At 44.0% G+C, this 19,452-nt stretch overlaps 1 protein-coding gene and 1 long non-coding RNA gene across 4 annotated transcripts in view; both read left to right on the top strand.

Moving 5' to 3' along the window:
- Positions 1 to 19,452, top strand: part of CHD2 (chromodomain helicase DNA binding protein 2) — a 3,702,317-nt gene that overhangs the window by 2,415,513 nt on the left and 1,267,352 nt on the right. The gene's annotated exons all lie outside the window — the stretch shown is intronic.
- On the top strand, positions 15,700 to 16,538 carry LOC122807272. Its single transcript, XR_006365613.1, has 2 exons — positions 15,700 to 16,344; positions 16,489 to 16,538. It is a non-coding gene; the product is annotated as an uncharacterized LOC122807272 (long non-coding RNA).

The following is a 19,452-nucleotide window of genomic DNA, read 5'->3' as shown; positions in this document are numbered from 1 at the left end:
ATGCCTATCGGACATCTACATTTATGGTAGGTACAAAATTGTACTTTCCGTAGATCCCAGAAGTCTTATCCCTCGCAGCAGGACGATCCCCCTTCTAGAGGCAGAGGAGGGGGAAATTTTTCTGGAAGACGCCGTCCCAGTGGCGGCAGAGGCCCCCGCAACACTGGAGACCGCGAGTCCTTTCGTGGCTCTTCAGCCTTCCACAATCCCTGAAGGATTGCCTGACTGTGCAGCTCCGGAGGCACCTGAAAGCCTGGGAAGATATCACTCAGGACCGATGGGTGCTTCGAATTATCGCCGGAGGTTACGCCATCCCCTTTTCTCACTCCCCTCCTCGACCCAAGAAAATCCCTGACCCGCCACCCAGTCAACGGGAAATTGCAGCCTTAGAAGTCTCAAAGCTGCTTCGAAAAGGAGTCATCCAACCGGTCCCCGCAGACCAGATCGGATTAGGGACTTAAGATTCTTTTTGGTGCCAAAAAAGACCGGGGACTTGAGGCCCATTTTGGATCTCAGCATTCTAAACCGTTCAGTCAAAAAGTGCAAGTTCCGAATGGTCACCTTACAATCCATTCTCCCACTGCTGGAGAAAGGTGTTTGGATGTGCTCCATAGATCTCAAGGACGCCTATTACCACATTCTGGTAGATCAGGCGTCCAGGAGACATTTGCGCTTCAGCCTAGGAGACAGTCATTTTCAGTTCCGTGCGCTGCCCTTTGGTCTCACCACAGCCCCCAGGGTGTTCACCAAATGTTTGGCAGTCGTGACTGCTCACCTGAGAAGTCTAGGATTCCAGGTGTTTCCGTATTTGGACGACTGGCTCCTAACTGCCACCTCCAGGCGTCTACTATTGCAGAACCTACAAGCCACAATATCACTAGGCACTTCCCTTGGGATCACCTTTAACTGGCCAAAGTCTGTGTTGCTGCCATCTCAACGCATAAGATTCATCGGAGTAGAAATAGACTCAAACCGAATGCGGGTCTACCTTCCTACAGAAAGGATACAAACCATACAGGCTCAAGTCCGAGCCTTGCTTCTCAGATCCAAAGCTCCAGCCAGGATGGTCTTGCAGCTATTGGGATCTATGTCGGCCACGGTTCTTCTAGTCCCCCTAGCAAGGTTGCATATGAGAATTCTCCAGTGGCTTCTTTCGACACAGTGGTCCTTTCAGGATCTCCCGCTCAGTCACCTCATACGGATCATGGAAACCTGCAAACGGGACCTTCGCTGGTGGCTGGTGCCCTCTAATCTGAATCAGGGTCGACCTTTTGTTCCACCTCCTCCTATAGCCACTTTGACTACGGATGCCTCCCAGATGGGGTGGGGGGGGGCATTCCCTGGGCAGGTCAGTCCAAGGCAAATGGCATTCAGAAGTGAGTCTTCTTCATATCAACATTTTGGAAATGAGGGCGGTGCTTCTATCTTTACAAGCCCTCCACGATTACCTCCCTCAGGGAGTAATTGCCGTTCACTCCGACAACATGTCAGTGGTCTGGTATCTGAACAAGCAGGGAGGAACCAGATCCTACCCTCTTTGCAGAGAGGCCATGAGAGTCTGGGAATGGGCAGTGGCGACCAGGCGTTTTCTGATAGCAACTCATATTCCTGGCAAATCCAACGTGATAGCCGACAGACTGAGCAGAACTATCCTCTCTCCTCACGAGTGGTCTCTGAACAATGCAATGACAACTCAGATCTTCAGCAAATGGGGAATTCCTTGTTGCGACCTCTTCGCAACCCCGCTGAACGCGAAGTGCAGAAAGTTCTTCTCCCTCACTCCAGCTCCGGGGGAGAGTCCTATGGACGCACTAGCCCATCCTTGGCCCACCAGCTTGCTATACGCCTTCCCCCCAGTTCCCCTCCTCCCCAGAGTGATCCAAAAGGCGTCTCTCTTGGGGAGCAAAATGATCTTAGTTGCTCCTTACTGGCCTCGTCAGGTATGGTTCCCCTATCTTCGGAAATATGCACTGGACGGTCCATGGTTCCTGGATCAGATCCCAGACCTATTAATTCATCAGTCGGGACTACTCCACCAGTCCCTTCACAGTCTGAAGTTAACAACTTGGCTCCTCCTCTTCCGACTATAGTCAGGAGTCATACCTTGGACCCGGAAGTCATACATATCTTATCTTCGGCCCACAAGTCTGCCACTAAGAAATTGTATACTAGCAAATGGAAGAGATTTGCTATTTGGGCTCAACTCTGGGGTCTGGATCCCATCACTATTCCTGTATCGGAAGTCCTAAAATTTCTAACTTCCCTTTTCAATCAAGGTTCTTCAGTCTCTACCATCAAGGTCCAATTGGCAGCTATTTCAAATTTTCATGAATCTATAAACCCACCTTTAATGAGCAACAGATTGTGTAAAACCTTCATGAAAGGTGCTGTGCTTTTACGACCTCCGATTTCTCATCCGGCTCCTCCATGGGATCTCGATGTGGTGTTACGAGCCTTAACCACCTCCCCCTTCGAGCCGGCAGCAACATGTGATTTGAAATTTCTATCTTGGAAAACTGCTTTTCTGGTCGCGATTACTTCTGCCAGAAGGGTTTCAGAGCTTCAGGCTCTATCTGTAAAACCACCGTACCTGGTTTTTCATAAAGATAGAGTATCTCTCAGGCCTAATCCATCCTTTGTCCCTAAAGTTTGTTCCAGTTTTTGCCTGCAACAGTCATTAGAACTTCCAGTTTTCTTTCCATAGTACTCGAACAAAGCAGAATTCATATTCCACACATTGGATGTCCACAGGCAATTGCGTTTTTATTTAGACAGGACCAAACAAACATGAAAAACAGATCAATTGTTTGTGTCCTTTTCGGATAATAAATTGGGCAAAGCCGTCACAAAGGTCACTGTTGCCAAATGGATCAGGGACTGTAGTAGTCAAGCTTATTCCTCTTCTAATAAAGAGCTTATGACTTCTGTCAAAGCTCACTCTACAAGAGCTGTGGCTACTTCTATAGCATTCCATTCTAAGCTTGCCATTAGTGACATTTGTGCTGCGGCTACGTGGTTTTCCCCGCACACTTTCATTTCCCACTACAAATTGGATGTGGCATCCCGGGGGCAAGCTTCATTTGGTTCCACAGTGCTCAGGAGTGTTTTCCAGTGAGCCACCCAGGATTTAGGTGCTAGGGAAGCTGTCCCATCAGTACGGAATGTAGGCGAGATAGGATCACATAACATCTTTTAGTTATGTACTCGCCATAACTTTAGATGTTTGGGATCCATCTCGCCTACATTCCCAATAACCCACCCTCCTTCCCCCTTCCTTGGAGATCAGAAGAGATCGGACGGTCCGAATTCTATTGTTTCATCTTGAAACATCTGGCAATGTTATATAAACAAGTTATGTGTGTGTGCATGAATGCGGACAAACAAGATCTGGGGGAGTAGTGGTGGTGCATCCTGGGATAGAGAATAGCTCAGCCAATAAGAGGCTTCGCTCTATAGCATAGCGTGCCGAGTCGGAGCCGATGATCGGCTCCGAGCCCATCAGTACGGAATGTAGGTGAGATGGATCCCAAACATCTAAAGTTATGGTGAGTACATAACTAAAAGTTTCTGTCAATGCCTCTCAGGAGGTTACTAGTCTCGTCCCCAGCATATCCCACAAAACCAAAACTTCGACTCTGTAGCCTGAACCAAATGCCAGCAAGGTGCCCACTCTAACACCACTTAATTATAAAATGAGAGATCTGTTGATTTGTCGGGTCTATATTATAAAATCGAAAGTTTACTTACCCGAATACCTAAACATTGATACCTATTCCCCGAACCGCATGTACACCGAATGCCCTAAACCGTGAAATTCAAAAAGTCGAACTGTCATACTTGTCCCACCCCACCGCCCGCTACATACTACCTACATAAACAAACTAAATAAACCACATACGTACACTAACCAAAACCCTACTTCTAATCCTAAACTAAACCCTACTTCTAACCCTACACTAAATCTTACATATACCAACCACCATGTATCCACTTACCTTAACCCGCACCCTAACCCTAAGGTCCGTAACTATCACACACTTATCTTATGGAGCTATACCACAGAAGGCCAACCATGACGATGTGACATTTCCGCTTTCACACTTCTGGATGATCTATGTTTTCTCAGTTCAATGATTAGGCATTCGGGTAAGTAAACGTTCGTCTTTTTAATATAGATCCGATTTGTCATGGTTATTGTTGAAAAAGAACATCTGTACTCTCAGGGTACCATTACACAGGGACATGCGTCTTGGGTTCAGAAATTCCCCATGGTTGCCCACCCTTCCATGACCCAGATACCTGAGACCCAGCACTTGCCCAAGCCTAAACATCTGCCTCTTACAAGCTTAATAAGAGTTACAAGGTGGTTTAGTTTCATAACTATTAATGCCTTAGCAGTAACCACTCTGTCTATAAGCCTCTCCTCAAGGTGGGTTAGGCTAGTCAGTCCCTGAGTACATTTTTGGGTACCCATCCTGTCAACTGGGTTCTGTTTGAAGAAGGATGATGTCTTGCACTTTTTAACCTGTAGAAGTGTATTCCAAACTTGGGGATGCATAGTGTAATGAATGACTCTCCTTGGTGTCATGTTTATCTTAAGGAGAAGGTTTAGGTCCCTGGTTCTGGTGTTTGTGGAGTTATTACACTTGGAGATACAGGAGATCAAGTACAATAGTGACACTAATATTGCTGCAGACAAGGCCCAGATCACTATTCAAGAGTCTGTAAGGTACCGATCTTCCGGCCTGTTTATTAAATCAAAATGCCCAAAATCTTATTCGTTAGGAAGCTTTGAGCCTTTCTGTAATTCTTTGATTAGTGTAGTACAGCTTTTGTTGGTATAATCAGTGCTGAGTGTAAGAAACAATGGTGTCTTTAGATAATTGAGCATGCCCTTGGCTATCGGTTGTGCTAAGTAGGACTTTGAATATAGTGTCTACATGTATATGATGATAGACAGAGAGGGAGCTGACTACTCAGGTTTGAATATCCTTGACTGCATTTTCATTTTATAGTGGGATATGTGTATACTGTATGTTGAGGATAGGGGGCTGCTTGCCAAAAGCAAGAATACTGTACTACTGCACATTTTATTTGAGCCCATTTTGAGCATGGCAGAATAACTTCTTTCTGAAGGGTACAGGTGCCAAAGGGGGTCTTAACAGTAACACCCATATTGCAGTCATTTGTAAACTTAGTTAACCAGATGCCCTGGTCTGGAGATCACCAGGTCACCCAAGTAAATGCTGAAAATAGGGGTCGCAGCACAGATCCCTTGGGACTCCGGTGATTATTGTCATCCTTTCAGATGACCTGCTACTTAAACTATGTAGATTTTGTCCATAAGCCAGTTTGCTTGTCCATCCTTACCCCACTGAGATCTATTTCTAGAGCATTTTAGCTTTCTTACTATGACTACATGTGTTAAGACATCTTGCCCAGATTGAGGTATGCTGTGTGAACAGCATGGCAGTCGTCTGCAGACTGAGTAACCCTGTTGAAGAAAGTAACTACATTTTTTAGTCAGGATATTTTGACAGAGCCACATTTTTGAGGATTAAGGATAGTATTTTTTTTTTCAAATTATTTTCATTATTAAAGTGACTGTTACATTTACAATAGAAAACAAATCATAACATGTGTATTATTTGTATGCATTATGCATGTATCTTCTTTTCAACGGTTTTCATTCCCTTCATAATTTCATAAATTGCTCAATTCCTTAAATTTCTCTCCTCATGAACATTATTCTGCTTCCAACCCACAAGTTACATTTATTTCTACATAATTTACTCTTGATCTTTTCTAAAGAGCTCCACCTCATGTTCTTTCATCACCTTTAAAATATTCAGTGCTTCAGTTATGTTGGTTTAGCTTTAGATTTTCATTTTCTAGTAGCTGCTGTTTTGCTGCCAATAACATTAAATTTGGTAAAGTTTTACTATGTCTTAGGCTATTCAGATCCTATATTGCAGCTCTAATCTCCTTATTAATCCATACACCTAAATAGCTCTTCATGTTACCTTGGCATAGTTAAATCCTTAAATATTTCTATTTATTCCTTTTCTTGGTTTACCTATTACTCTCTAAGTTTTCACAGAATTTCTGAAATCTCCCTTATTGGGTCTCTGGTTAATTTTCCTGTCATAGACTCATTAAGTTTAGCAGTACACTTTCTGCTTTCCAGTTGTGCTAAGAGTTTTGGTACTTTGGAGTTATCAGAAATACTTGCTCATCAACAGCCTTTCTAAGCTTGTGCATGTTTTCCAAAGTTTCCCTTTACCATTGAGCAGTTACTCCTCCTCTTCTTCTTCTGTGAGATTACACTTCTCCAGTAGTTTATCCTTTGGTGGTCCCCCTAAAAAACTCGTACTGCTTCTTTCCCTTGTTGTTCTCTTTTTTGACCATATTTTTAATCTTTGTTTTCATTTTATCCCACTGCTTTAGTTATCCCTTCTGAAGAAATCTTCATCTTCCCTGATAACTCTCGAATCATTGCCACTAGCCATTCCTTTAAAGCACTGAAGTCTCATTTTTACTTCATTACGCTACATTTTTATCTAGTCACTATCGGTGCATGATCTGCTGAAATAATTATTGCATACATTTCAAAGCTTTTAATTAAATAAATATGTTCCTGTGTGATACAATCTGTGTGCAGTCTAACCTAGTTATTGTACCTTGAGCACTATGTAAATCATGTCTTGCGTTCAAATCTTCCTTTCCAGATATTTTCATATTTTTATCCAGAAGTCTGTCCATGTTATATTTTCCCTTCTAGTTGTTCACCCTGATACATTTTCAGTACTGCATTTCATTTCATGTCTCCACGTACTGTATAAGTAATAATCTCAAAGAAAAGGTAATTATTTCTCCATAAATTATGTTAAGATGCATAATAGTTTTAAGTGGAATATAAATTCATTAGTGTAATCCTCCTTCCCTGCCAGTAACCCCTTATTACTACAAATTTGCCATTATTGTCTTTCTTTTCCTTTTCTGTCATTTTTGGAACTCATGTTATAATCAGTATAACTAGCCTCCCTTTTCATTGTCCCTGATACTCTGCTGACTATGTATTTTGAAATCCTTTCTTTACCAAATTCATATACTCATTTCTATCACTGTCTCCTGTAGCATTGCTGTTTGCACCCCATACTTCTTAGCATAATTCAGTACTCTTTTGGTCTTTACTTGTAGTGACATTTGCATTCCATGATGAGGGATTATTCAGATAGAGTTATTACTTTCACATTTTCTGCACATTTCTTTTGAATGTACGCTTCCAACTTTCAACTTAGCTTCACACACTGCTTGACAGGAAATACCTAGGTTTCAGGGCAGGATCTATGCACTTTCAGTTCTCTGCGCTTCCCTTTGGCTTATCCACTGCTCGCAGAGTTTTCACAAAATGTCTGGCTCCCGCCATTGCCTTTTGCAACTAGTCCCTACGCAAAAAAATGTATTCTGGGAACAAGCCTGGACACAGCATCCCAGATGGCATTCCTTACTCAAGAAAAACAAGCCTACCTGACAGGCTACGTCTCTCAACTAGCCACCAGAACCCAGTTATCTGCAAGGAAAATCCTGGAAGCTCTAGGGTTCATGGCTTCCTGCATCCTACTCATTCCATATGCCAGACTACATATGAGGAAACTACAGTGGTACCTAAAAAGCCTTTGGTGTCAACACACTCAAGACCTGGAAACTCTCATACCAATGATACCTTGCCTAAGGAAAGATTTTCTTTGGTGGGCAGCAGTTTGCAGCCACAACAAGGGGCTTCCCTTCTCACAACCCCACACCACCCAGACCCTCACCACAGATGCATCAGACTATGCCTGGGGTGCACACCTGGACGGCAGGTGCATTCAGTGCCATTGGAGCCCAAATCAAATACATCTGCACATCACCCAAAAAGAGGTGCTAGCTGTTCAGCATGCCCTGACAGCCTTCAGACTCCTACTCTCCCTGGGGCCTCTACTGATCAAAACAGACAACACCACAGTGATGTGGTATATCAACAAGCAGGGAGGGATTCACTCTTATCCTCTCTGCAGGCTCGCCATGACTATTTGGCAGACGGCCTCAGCCATGCAACTACACCAACTAGCACAATTTCTACCAGGCTCTCTAAACTCTCTGGCAGACAACTTAAGCAGAAAACCTGCTAGACCCACACGAGTGGAAGCTAGATCACAGAACCTTCACCCTTGTAACCCAGAAATGGGGCACCCAGAAGGTCGACTTCTTTGCCTCCCACTCCAATCATCAGCTGAGAAAATTCTGCACCAGGGAACCTCACAGCAAGACGTGGAAAGTGGATGCTCTATCCTTCCAGCGGGTAAACCTCTCGGTCTATGCATTTCCCCCTCTACCACTCGTATCAAGGATACTGCTCAAAATAAGGGAGGAAAAACAGAGGGCAATCCTGATTGCCCCAGACTGGCCATGCCAGCACTGGTACCGACTGCTGTGCAGCCTGTCACCCCTCCCACCATGGCACCTACCTCAGATCCCAGCACTCCTGACCCAGGGGAATGGAGCATTCATGCATCCCCAATAGCAGACGCAACTTTTCAGCCTGGCTTATTCCCTGACCACCCCTCAAGCTGCCAGCCTAAGCAAACAAGTCCTAGATGTTATACGTCAGGCCAGATGCCCCAGTACTAGGAAATCCTTTGCTGACAAGTGGAAAAGGTTTTGCACCTGGATCCAGGCTAATGGAGCCAGAACGGCACAGCCCTCCCTACCTCTCATCCAGGATTACCTGGCAGACCTACTACACAGGAGTCTATCCTTCTTTTCTATTAAAATTCATGCCTCTGCCATCACTGCTCATTACAGCACAGAGCCACCTCTCTTCTCACACCCTCTCATCAAACAGTTCCTAAGAGGGGCTAGCAACTTAAGGCCACCCAGAACAGCTCCTACCCCAGCTTGGGACATTAACTTTGGGTTGGAAAAGCTTACCCTACCCCACATTTAACCTAGAGCTTCAGCAGAGTTAAGATTTCTCTCTTGAAAGACAGCGTTGCTTCTGGCCATCACTTCAGCTATCTGAGTATCAGAGCTACAAACACTCATAGCTGTAGAGCCCTTCATCATTTTCCATGCTGGCAGAGTCTCCCTCAGGACTACCCCATCCTTCATGCCTAAAGTGGTGTCCAATGTGGCTCTCAACCAATCCATACATTTGCCCACCTTTTTCCCTAACCCAGAAAACAAGGGGGAAAGGATTCTGCCCTTTCTAGATGTGCACAGACAGCTCAGATTCTATCTGGACAGGACTAAATCTTTTAGAAAAACTGATCAATTGCTAGTCAGCTTCACAGCAGGAGCAGAGGGTAAGGCCATATCTAAAAAAATGGAGAGCACACTGCATCCATTTCTGCTAAAGACAGCACAGGAAACCACCCCCAAAGGGGGTCAGGACACATTCCATCAGGTCAAACTCCACCTCTGCAGCCTTTCTCAGAGGGGTCCCCACCGTGGACATCTGTTCATTCCTTCACCAAGCATTACCACCTGCCTATCTTCTCCAAATCCAGGGCAGGCTTTGCCACCACAGTCTTGTGGGGCATCCTAACCACCCCTCAGTCATCTTGACTGCCTCCACCCTTTTCTTCAGATTTGGGAATCAACCCAAATGTTTGACTGCAACAGTGAAACACGAAGAACATAGTGTAGTTGTGTACACTTACTATAAATGTAGTTCAAGTGTATTCACTGTTGCAGTCCTGGTTTCCCTCCCTACATCTCCCTTGTCTCTCTGTCTCTCTTCTTCTCTCCTTACAGGGATTTTTTGGTATTTACTTTCTACTAGTGGTGTTCTTCCACCTTATCCTAGCTCCCTATTTGGGGGGCTCCTGACAGGGCAAACAAAACTGATGTAATGGCGTCGGCTGCCTGATTTTATACCACTGTCGACCTGACGTCAGTCTTGGAGCGACAGAAACCGACACAGAAATACTAAGCATCTGGTATTCGGACCGACTGAGGGCTACCCCTGGCAGGATAACCCAAATGTGATGACTGCAACGGTGAATACACTCGAAAATCTACATTTATGGTAAGTGTACACAACTGTACTTTCCTCTTCCTTGGGCTCTTAATTTTGTCTAGAAAAACTTAGCCTGGCTCCTTTTGAGCCAGCAAGTTGTTCTCTTCAGCACTGCACCTGGAAAACAGTTCTTCTTGTGGCCATTACCTCTGCCAGAAGGGTTTCTGAACTTCAGTACTGATGTCTTCTTCCATCTTCACTGTTTTTCACAAGGATGTCACTCAGTCTTCATTAATGAGAAGGTCTTACACAATTTAGATGTACATAGGCAACTCAGATTTTATTTCGACAAAACCCAAACCCATTAGGAAGTCTGACGACCTTTTTGTCTCGTATCACCCAAGGGCCCTGAACAGGCCTGTTTCCAAGCAGACTATTTCCACTTGAATTTCCAAAACCAGTTCATTTTGTTGTGTCCCATTGGAAGACACTAGCTTCACCTGTTAGGGCACATTCCACCAGATCTGTGTCCTTCTCTGGTGTTTTTTTCAAGGGTCTAGACTTCTTCTTCTTCATCTTCTTTCGGCTTTTCCCGGTTAGGGGTCGTCACAGCAGATTACCTGTCCGCTCATGATTGGCAGTGGAGTTTTACGGTGTCGAGTTCCCAGCCCAGTGCCCAACCTTCCACAGAAGGCACACATGCACACACTCACACCTAGGGACAATTTAGAGTGTCCAATCCACCTACAGCCTGTCTTTGGGATGTTCATAGGTTCATAGGTTCATACTAGGCTATCTGCCCGAGGGCATTTACAAGCCTAGCCCATAGTTTTGTGGCTTACGCCACCCCTTTAGTATGGGGAACTATACCCATTATTTTGCTGTGCCTCTGTTGAGCAGTGACACTGAGGTAATCCCTGGGGTATATTTGCGATCTCCCATCCATTGGTCAAGATTTCTCTTGAACAAGGCCAGCGAGGTGCTCTGCCTCACATATACCGGGATTTTATTCCACAGCATAGGGAGTCTTTGGGTGATGAATCTATTCCTCCAGCACGTCCTATTAATAGCCGTGTCGAGGTTTAAGTCTCCCGCCCTTGTGGCTCTGACGGATCTAGATTTTTGAGGTGAAGCATATTCATCAAATCTGGGTTTGACATGGCCTTGTATGTTAGGCAAAGGTCACCTCTGAGCAAGCGGTGGCGACTGAATAGAGCTGGAGTTCTTTCAGTCGGGCAGCATAGGACAGATGTTTGAGACCCTTTATCCTTTTGGTGAGGAACTTTTGTGGCCTCTCCAGCTGCTGCAAGTGTCGGGTCAGATACATTCCGAATGGGGCATTGTACTCGATCATTGGTCTGATGAGTGATGAGTATAGGGAGACTATGACCTCCCTTGATCTAGATGAGAATCCCTTCATGATAAGGTGGGCAATGTAGAAGGTCTTCCTAACTACTTTAGCTACATGGGTGTCGAATGACAGACTACTATCAACCTGGGTCCCCAGGTCCCTGATAACTTCTTCTGTGCTCAGTGGATTGCCACCTATTTGGTAGCTAGGTGTAACCTTGTTTTTCCCGAAGGGTATGACTATGCATTTTTTGGCATTTAACTTTAGGCCATGGCTCTGGCACCAGTTATCCGTTTCTGTGAGACCCTTCTGAAGGATATCTGTGTCAGATGTGTTTTCTACTATGGCGCCCAGTTTGCAGTCATCTGCAAACTTTGTCAGCCATAACCCTCCTGTGTCTGCTTGTACTTCGGAAAAGTAGATGCCAAACAAGAGTGGGCCCAGGACTGAGCCCTGTGGTACACCACTTGTGACAGGCTTTGAGTCTGACAAGGCGCCAGCAACTCTGACCCTGTGGGTTCTGTCACTCAGCCAGTTTGCAACCCATCTTGTGATGTATGGGTTAACATTTAAGCTGATGAGTTTTTCAATGATACCCGAGTGGGGTATTGTATCGAAGGCCTTCGCCAGATCGAGGTAGGCTGTATGGACTGCCTTTCCCTCATCAATGGCTTTGGTGACTGTTTCGAAAATGTCAACCAAGTTTAGAAGGCATGATCTGCCTTTGACAAAGCCAAACTGGGATGGATCCAAAGTCTGCAAATTCCCTATGTCTTTATTTATGAGGTCCATTATGATCCTCTCCATGGCTTTGCAGATAAGGCTTGTCAAGCTAATGGGCCGGTAATTTCCAGGGTCGGTGGAGGCACCGCCTTTGTGAAGTGGGACCACAGTTGCAGTGCGCCACTCCTGGGTGCGTATCCAGAGGTAAGACTATGATTAAACAGCTGTCCTAGCTGTGGGTTTAATTCCTCGTTGAGTTCGTGGAGCACACAGCCGGGGACACCATCAGGTCCCATGGATGCTGTGTTTTTTGCTTTGGAGAGAGAAGTTCTCACTTGGGTGTTGGAGATGTTTGGGGGGCTGCAATCGCTTGGTATAGATATCTCTCCTTTGCGGGGGACGGCGGGGAGAAGTTTGCACTGAACCTGTCAGCCAGTATGTTGGCAATGTCTGTAGGATCAGTAATCTTCACATCATTTTGAACTAGTTCTGAGCATATCTGGGAGTTTCCTCCCAGGTTTCTAACATAGCTAAAGAAGGCCTTATGAGTGTCTTTTGAGTCTTTAGCTATTTTTCTCTCAAAATTTGCTTTGGATGATTTTATGAGAGCTCTTAGTTTTTTACTTATAGTGATCAAGGGTGTCTTACCTTTTAAGGATTTTGCTCTATCTTGTAGTAGCTTCCTCCTTTTGTTGTAGAGTTTGTTTATGGCTGGGGTCCACCAGACTGGACGCTTGCCTTTGGTACAAAGAGTCTTTGTTTTGCTTGGGATTGCCTTATCCATGCAGTCCTGCAGGTGCTGGTAGAAGGCATTTGTAAGTGATTCAGCGGCTTGAGTACTGTTTTCCGCTCGGGGCCTTAAAGGAGACCACACTAGTCTTTAGAAGTGTGAAGTCGGCTTTCGAGAAGTTCTTTACTGTGGTCTTTTATTTCAGGTGGGGGTGGGATGAGGACCTCCAGCGAGATTAGTTTGTGATCTGATCTCACCAGTGAGGGGTATACTTCGGTGTTGAACATTGTGCTCCCATGTTCGTGATGATGAGATCAAGTATGTTTTCTCCTCTTGTGGGGATGGTGACTAGTTGTTCCATGGCATTTGAGTTTATGAATTCCAGGAACTTTTGGGCTAGGGTGTTGGGGCTTGAGTAGTGTTCCCAGTCTATATTAGGGTAATTGAAGTCACCTAGTATGATGGTGTTTGGTGATACATTTATCCCCTCTAGTGTTTTCAGGAAGGCCATGTGAGGTTCCTGAGTTTGTGAGGGTGGCCTGTAACATGCTACAATTTGCAGAGCAGTCTTGCCTATGGTTAATTGCACCTGGATGGTCTCCGATGCATCATGCGTTGCCACCAGTCTTGAGGTGTGGGTGTCTTTGATGAATATGGATACCCCCCCTCCTTTCTTGGTATTGTCCGGATTTTGGGGCCGGAACGCATGATAAGAGGTAAAACCTGATAGTGCTGGGGTGCTCTCAGGAGCCTTGAACCAGGTTTCTGTCACTGCTCAGACATCGATGGTCTCCATACTGAGAAGGGCCTCGAGTGTGTGCATTTTGAGATTTAGACTTCTGGCATTGAGCAGCATTACCCTTAGTTTTTTCCTTTTTGTGTTCTAGGGTGGTAGGTTTAGAATTTGAGCCTTGCCTAAAAAAGGCACTATGGGGGTGGCAAGAGCCTTTGCCAATATCCGGAATCCCAGGGGTGACAGATGCAAGCCGTCCCTTGCGAAGCAGCGTGGCTTGTCCAGCATGTCATCCCAGGCAGACAGACATTGGATCCCCTTTGAATGACACCAGAGTTTAAGCCAATTGTTAAAGCTGATCATCTTATCTCTGTATTGTGGCATCATTCTTGGTGAAGGTAGGATACTGCTCAAGGTCAGGGTCATACCTGCCTGGGCTACATAATCAGAGAGCTCCTCAATGTCTCTTTTCATGTAGTCCAAGGAGGTGCCTCAGGTCGTTTACACCAGCGTGGACAATGACTGAGTCGTATTTGTACCTGCTGTTGAGAGACCTGAGTGCTTGCGTTATGTGGCGGATTCTAGCGCCCGACAGGCAGCTTACTGTGACCTTCTCCTTACTCAGTCTGGTGAGCGTGACATCAGTGTGTCTGACTATGGAGTCACCAATGACTAGTGTGTCTGGCATTGTGTTTGGCCTTAAGGGCTGTGACTGTTTGACACTCTGACTGTGAGGTCTATGTGTTGCAGGTGTTGTGTTCTGAGGTGGTGGTTGTTTGGGTGTCTGCTTTGGTGGCCTCTGCTGTTTTGGTAGATTTTTGATCAGAGCCGCCGAGTATGTCTTTGTGTGTTTATGTGTATGATTTGAGGTTGTGATGGTACTATGTGAGACTGGGTCTATAGTGTGTGTGGTAACCTTCTCCTCCTGACTGGTCTTGCCAGTCCTATGTTGAGAGAGCTCAGCCTCCAGTTTGGCCGTATAGTTGCATCTCTCGCATGTATTTGTGTTTTGTGGGAGGAGGAGAGGGTTGTTCAGGTACATGAGGCAATTGTAACATTGCCTCAATATTCCCAGGTTCACCAGCTGAGCAGGAGAGGACACTAGCAACTGATCCCTCGACATGCTAGAAGGACTAGACAAAAAACTTTAAAAGAGATTCCGGGGACGTGGGTGACCGAGAAATGGGGTTTGCCTTTTGGGGTGCTATCTATAAGAGTGCCGTATCAAGGTAATAAGTACTGTAGGAGCAAGTGCTAGGTTTAACAGATAGAGAAAAGTCTACTTGGAGTCAAGTAGAGATGATCTTTTAGGTATTAGAGAAAGTGCTAGTAACAGGGATGCTTAAAGGTAAGATTGAAAAGAATGCACTCTGCAGTGTGCACTAGAGAAGTTAGATATGAAAGTAGGTAACTTGAGTTTTGCCTGTTTAAAAGTTAAGGTTTAGTGGAGAGTTACTATTTTAAAACAGCAAGATGGACTGAAAGGGGTGGTTACTTTTGTATTTTGGTACTATGAAATACTGTAGGATGGCCAATAAATTTAAATAATTGAAGGGGTGGGATTTCAAAAGTGATGGTTTTGTGATTACTCACATAAGCCAGTGAAAGTAGAGAGAAATGAGATATATGGTCAGATTAACATAAGAGGCGGGCAACTAGAAAGACAGTGGTATTTAACAAGACAACTTAAATGGGTGGGAGGGAGGGAAAAATTCTGCCTGACTCAGAACAGAGAGAGCTGTGGTCTCTTTTGAAGTTTTAATATGCTGTTAAAACAGAATGCAAGCAAAACACAAGGTAAACAAAACAAACTACAGTATACAGGTACAGTATACAGGTGGGAGGGAGGGAAAAAATTCTGCCTGACTCAGAACAGAGAGAGCTGTGGTCTCTTTTGAAGTTTTAATATGCTGTTAAAACAGAATGCAAGCAAAACACAAGGTAAACAAAACAAACTACAGTATACAGGTACAGTATACAGGTGGGAGGGAGGGAAAAAATTCTGCCTGACTCAGAACAGAGAGAGCTGTGGTCTCTTTTGAAGTTTTAATATGCTGTTAAAACAGAATGCAAGCAAAACACAAGGTAAACAAAACAAACTACAGTATACAGGTACAGTATACAGGTGGGAGGGAGGGAAAAAATTCTGCCTGACTCAGAACAGAGAGAGCTGTGGTCTCTTTGAAGTTTTAATATGCTGTTAAAACAGAATGCAAGCAAAACACAAGGTAAACAAAACAAACTACAGTATACAGGTACAGTATACAGGTGGGAGGGAGGGAAAAAATTCTGCCTGACTCAGAACAGAGAGAGCTGTGGTCTCTTTTGAAGTTTTAATATGCTGTTAAAACAGAATGCAAGCAAAACACAAGGTAAACAAAACAAACTACAGTATACAGGTACAGTATACAGGTGGGAGGGAGGGAAAAAATTCTGCCTGACTCAGAACAGAGAGAGCTGTGGTCTCTTTTGAAGTTTTAATATGCTGTTAAAACAGAATGCAAGCAAAACACAAGGTAAACAAAACAAACTACAGTATACAGGTACAGTATACAGGTGGGAGGGAGGGAAAAAATTCTGCCTGACTCAGAACAGAGAGAGCTGTGGTCTCTTTTGAAGTTTTAATATGCTGTTAAAACAGAATGCAAGCAAAACACAAGGTAAACAAAACAAACTACAGTATACAGGTACAGTATACAGGTGGGAGGGAGGGAAAAAATTCTGCCTGACTCAGAACAGAGAGAGCTGTGGTCTCTTTTGAAGTTTTAATATGCTGTTAAAACAGAATGCAAGCAAAACACAAGGTAAACAAAACAAACTACAGTATACAGGTACAGTATACAGGTGGGAGGGAGGGAAAAAATTCTGCCTGACTCAGAACAGAGAGAGCTGTGGTCTCTTTTGAAGTTTTAATATGCTGTTAAAACAGAATGCAAGCAAAACACAAGGTAAACAAAACAAACTACAGTATTCAAAATATAGAAAGGCAATACAGAAATACAAAAAATGAGGGGAGTGGGGGTCTGTCACTGGCTGACTTGTTGGTAGGAAACCGGAGCTACCTCATCCTCTGTACACACCTTCACAAAACACTACAAGTTAAATGGCATTTCTAGGCCCAGAGCTGGTTTTGCAAGAGCTATTCTGCAGGAGTTTGTAGAGAGTGCTATAGTCCCTCTACCCAACCCTTCTTCATGAGCTTTGGTGTTCTCAATCATGTTCTGAATACTGCAACATATGAATAGAAGGACGTAGAATAGCCTTGTAAAATCTTACCATAATCCCATAACCATAGATGTCCTCCTCTTTTCTGTTGCAGTATCCCCCCCCACACCTTCCCCCTGATATTTGCCTGTATGCTAGTGGTGTATTTTTCTCACTTTGGTTCAGGCTAATGCTGCTCTTGCAGCACTCAGTTCTGAGGATTGGTATGTGATGACATCCGCTTTATACCAGATGTCGTTTTTATGACTGATGTAGGACCCGTACTCTGTGCTATGTCGCATGTACCCTACAGCATTATACTTTTGTATACTGGCTGGACCAACAAGTCAGCCAGTGACAGACCCCCACTCCCCTCATGTATGTTATGAATACTGCAACATATAGAAGAGAAAGACATGTATGGTTATGGTTAGATTTTACACAACTGTTCTTTCTTTGGAGTCTGCCAAAGACATTTTGAAATGTCAGTGTTAATATTTCAGGCAACTACTTAATAATTGTAAGGGAGTGCAGGGTGAAACCATAGTATCAACCAAATTCACTGTTTTACAGATGGTAAAACTTGCTTTACATTGTGGATGCTATGCTGTGACTACAGCATCCAGGTCAGCTGCCACGAGGTCAGTTATCCAGAGACACTCTTGGCTGAAGACTCTGTCCCTGTCCATAGATGTGAGGGGGTAACTCATTAAAGTGTATTGGTAGTGTAGAATTTTTTACCTTGGCACTACCATATGATGCACAAAGTGCAGAACAAAATTTTCACCCCATCTGTGAATGTTTTTGGTCAGTGCTTCTGTGAAGAGAGAGAATGTTTTAAAAAAAAGAAAAAAAGAAGAGTACCTTGCCTGCGACTGTGCCACCGATGATAAAAAGTAACTTTTAATGTCAGTAGTAACAGTGTAGGGAAGGTGTGAGCAGACCACCATCCATGCAAAGACGTGTCTGTTAGGCAGTGGAGGCACCTAACACTATATCCTTAAGGTGACATGGTGGGATGCACTAAATTTATTTAGAGCATGATTTAATAAGTTTTTTTTTTTAAATTATAATAATTAAAATGGCTCAAATAAGTTAGGAATGAGATTGATACAGATCTATTATGACACTTAATTTGCTAGGTGATGAAATGTACTCATGAATGTGCTCACACACTGTAATGTCCCTTAGATAATGAGTTGATCTTTAGACTTCCTTATTTTAAAAGGTTAGAAGATAAAGGAAAAACATGGAGTCAGTGAAGTACATCTTTCACTGCTACATGCAGAAACTGGATATTTCCTACTGCACCAGGGAAAGTGGAAGGAACACATTCTATCATTTTTGTGAAAATTCAAATAAACAATTGGACTGGTGTTCCACAGCAGGATGTCTTGAATGACCCATCTTGTGTATGCTCCAAACCTGTCCTTTAGAAAGCAGTCAAGACCTACATTAATAAAGATGCAATCATACCAGCAGAAAGACCTAATCCCGACATATCTGTGGCAGAAAAGAAAAGTATTAAAATTAAGAGAGAACAAAACATTTGTGGAAAATGCTTACTCGCAATACAGTAGAAAGAGTAGATACAAGTTTACATCCCATCAATCAAGGATGTTGATTCGAACTGCTGTATTCAGCTTTCTCCAGTTTTTTTTTCCCTGTGGGGGTCAAATTCATTTTTTGATGCAGAATAGGCTAAGTTGGAAGTAATCTGTGCTGGGTCCATTTCTGTTTTGGAATCTATTTCTCAGAAGTTCAGGTGAAACAAGATGGCCTGTGGCTTACCAATTTCGCTGATGACTGCAAACTGGGTGCAATCACTGAAACCCAAAAACGATGTCACTGTACTACAGAAAGGGCTTACACAGACAAATGATTGCTGCCAAAGCCATAGACTCAAACTTAGTGCAAAAAATGTTATCATTCCCTTCAGTAAAGGTGAAGTTCTAGCAAATTGCAAAATTAACAATACCCTGTAAGTTCAAACCCATTTGTGAGAGACTTGGTAATGCAGGTTCATAGCAGCTTTATCTTTGATCATCATATGTCCACAGTGGTGAAGAAGGCCTTCTACATTGCCCATCTCATAAGTAAGGGAATAGCATCCAAAACGAAAGAGGTTACAACTCGTCTGTACTCATCCCTCATCAGACCAGTAATAGAGTACAATGCTCCCTTCTGTGTTTACCTCACCGGACACCTACAGCAGCTAGAGAGACCTCAGAGGTTTCTCACCAAAAAAATTCAAGACCTTCATCACATGATTTGCACAGACAGACTGAAGGCACTGTCACTATACTCTGTATCATATAGATTGCTTAGTGGCTACTTGTGCTGGCCTACAGAGCAATCTTAGATGCTGCTTTAGTGGAAATACTGCACATCCGTAAATGTAATGGGACAAAACTTGGTCATTCTAGAGACCTTAACCTAGCCTGCAACATACACAGCACTTGCTGGAGAGACAGATATGCCTCCCAGAGGCCGCCTACTCCCAGTTCAAGTTAAACAAAGCTCCTCAATGACCTTATCTAAGCGTAACTTGGACAATTAGATGGGAAACTGTAAATTCACCCCAGGGGTTTCACCTATTTCCCTCTTGGATAGGGGCAGTCTGTGCTTATCATAAATTTGTATGCTAATTTCAGCTGTTTTTCTCAGTCTGTAAGGTAAGCAAGGGTAGAACATGGCTAGACTTGTAA

The sequence above is a fragment of the Protopterus annectens genome, chromosome 7.part0 (genome assembly GCF_019279795.1).
Source record: "Protopterus annectens isolate FY-2018-M chromosome 7.part0, PAN1.0, whole genome shotgun sequence".
Lineage (NCBI taxonomy): Eukaryota > Metazoa > Chordata > Ceratodontiformes > Protopteridae > Protopterus > Protopterus annectens.
The sequence above is the reverse complement of the archived record's forward strand: the minus strand, read 5'-3'. Positions and strand labels throughout refer to the sequence as shown.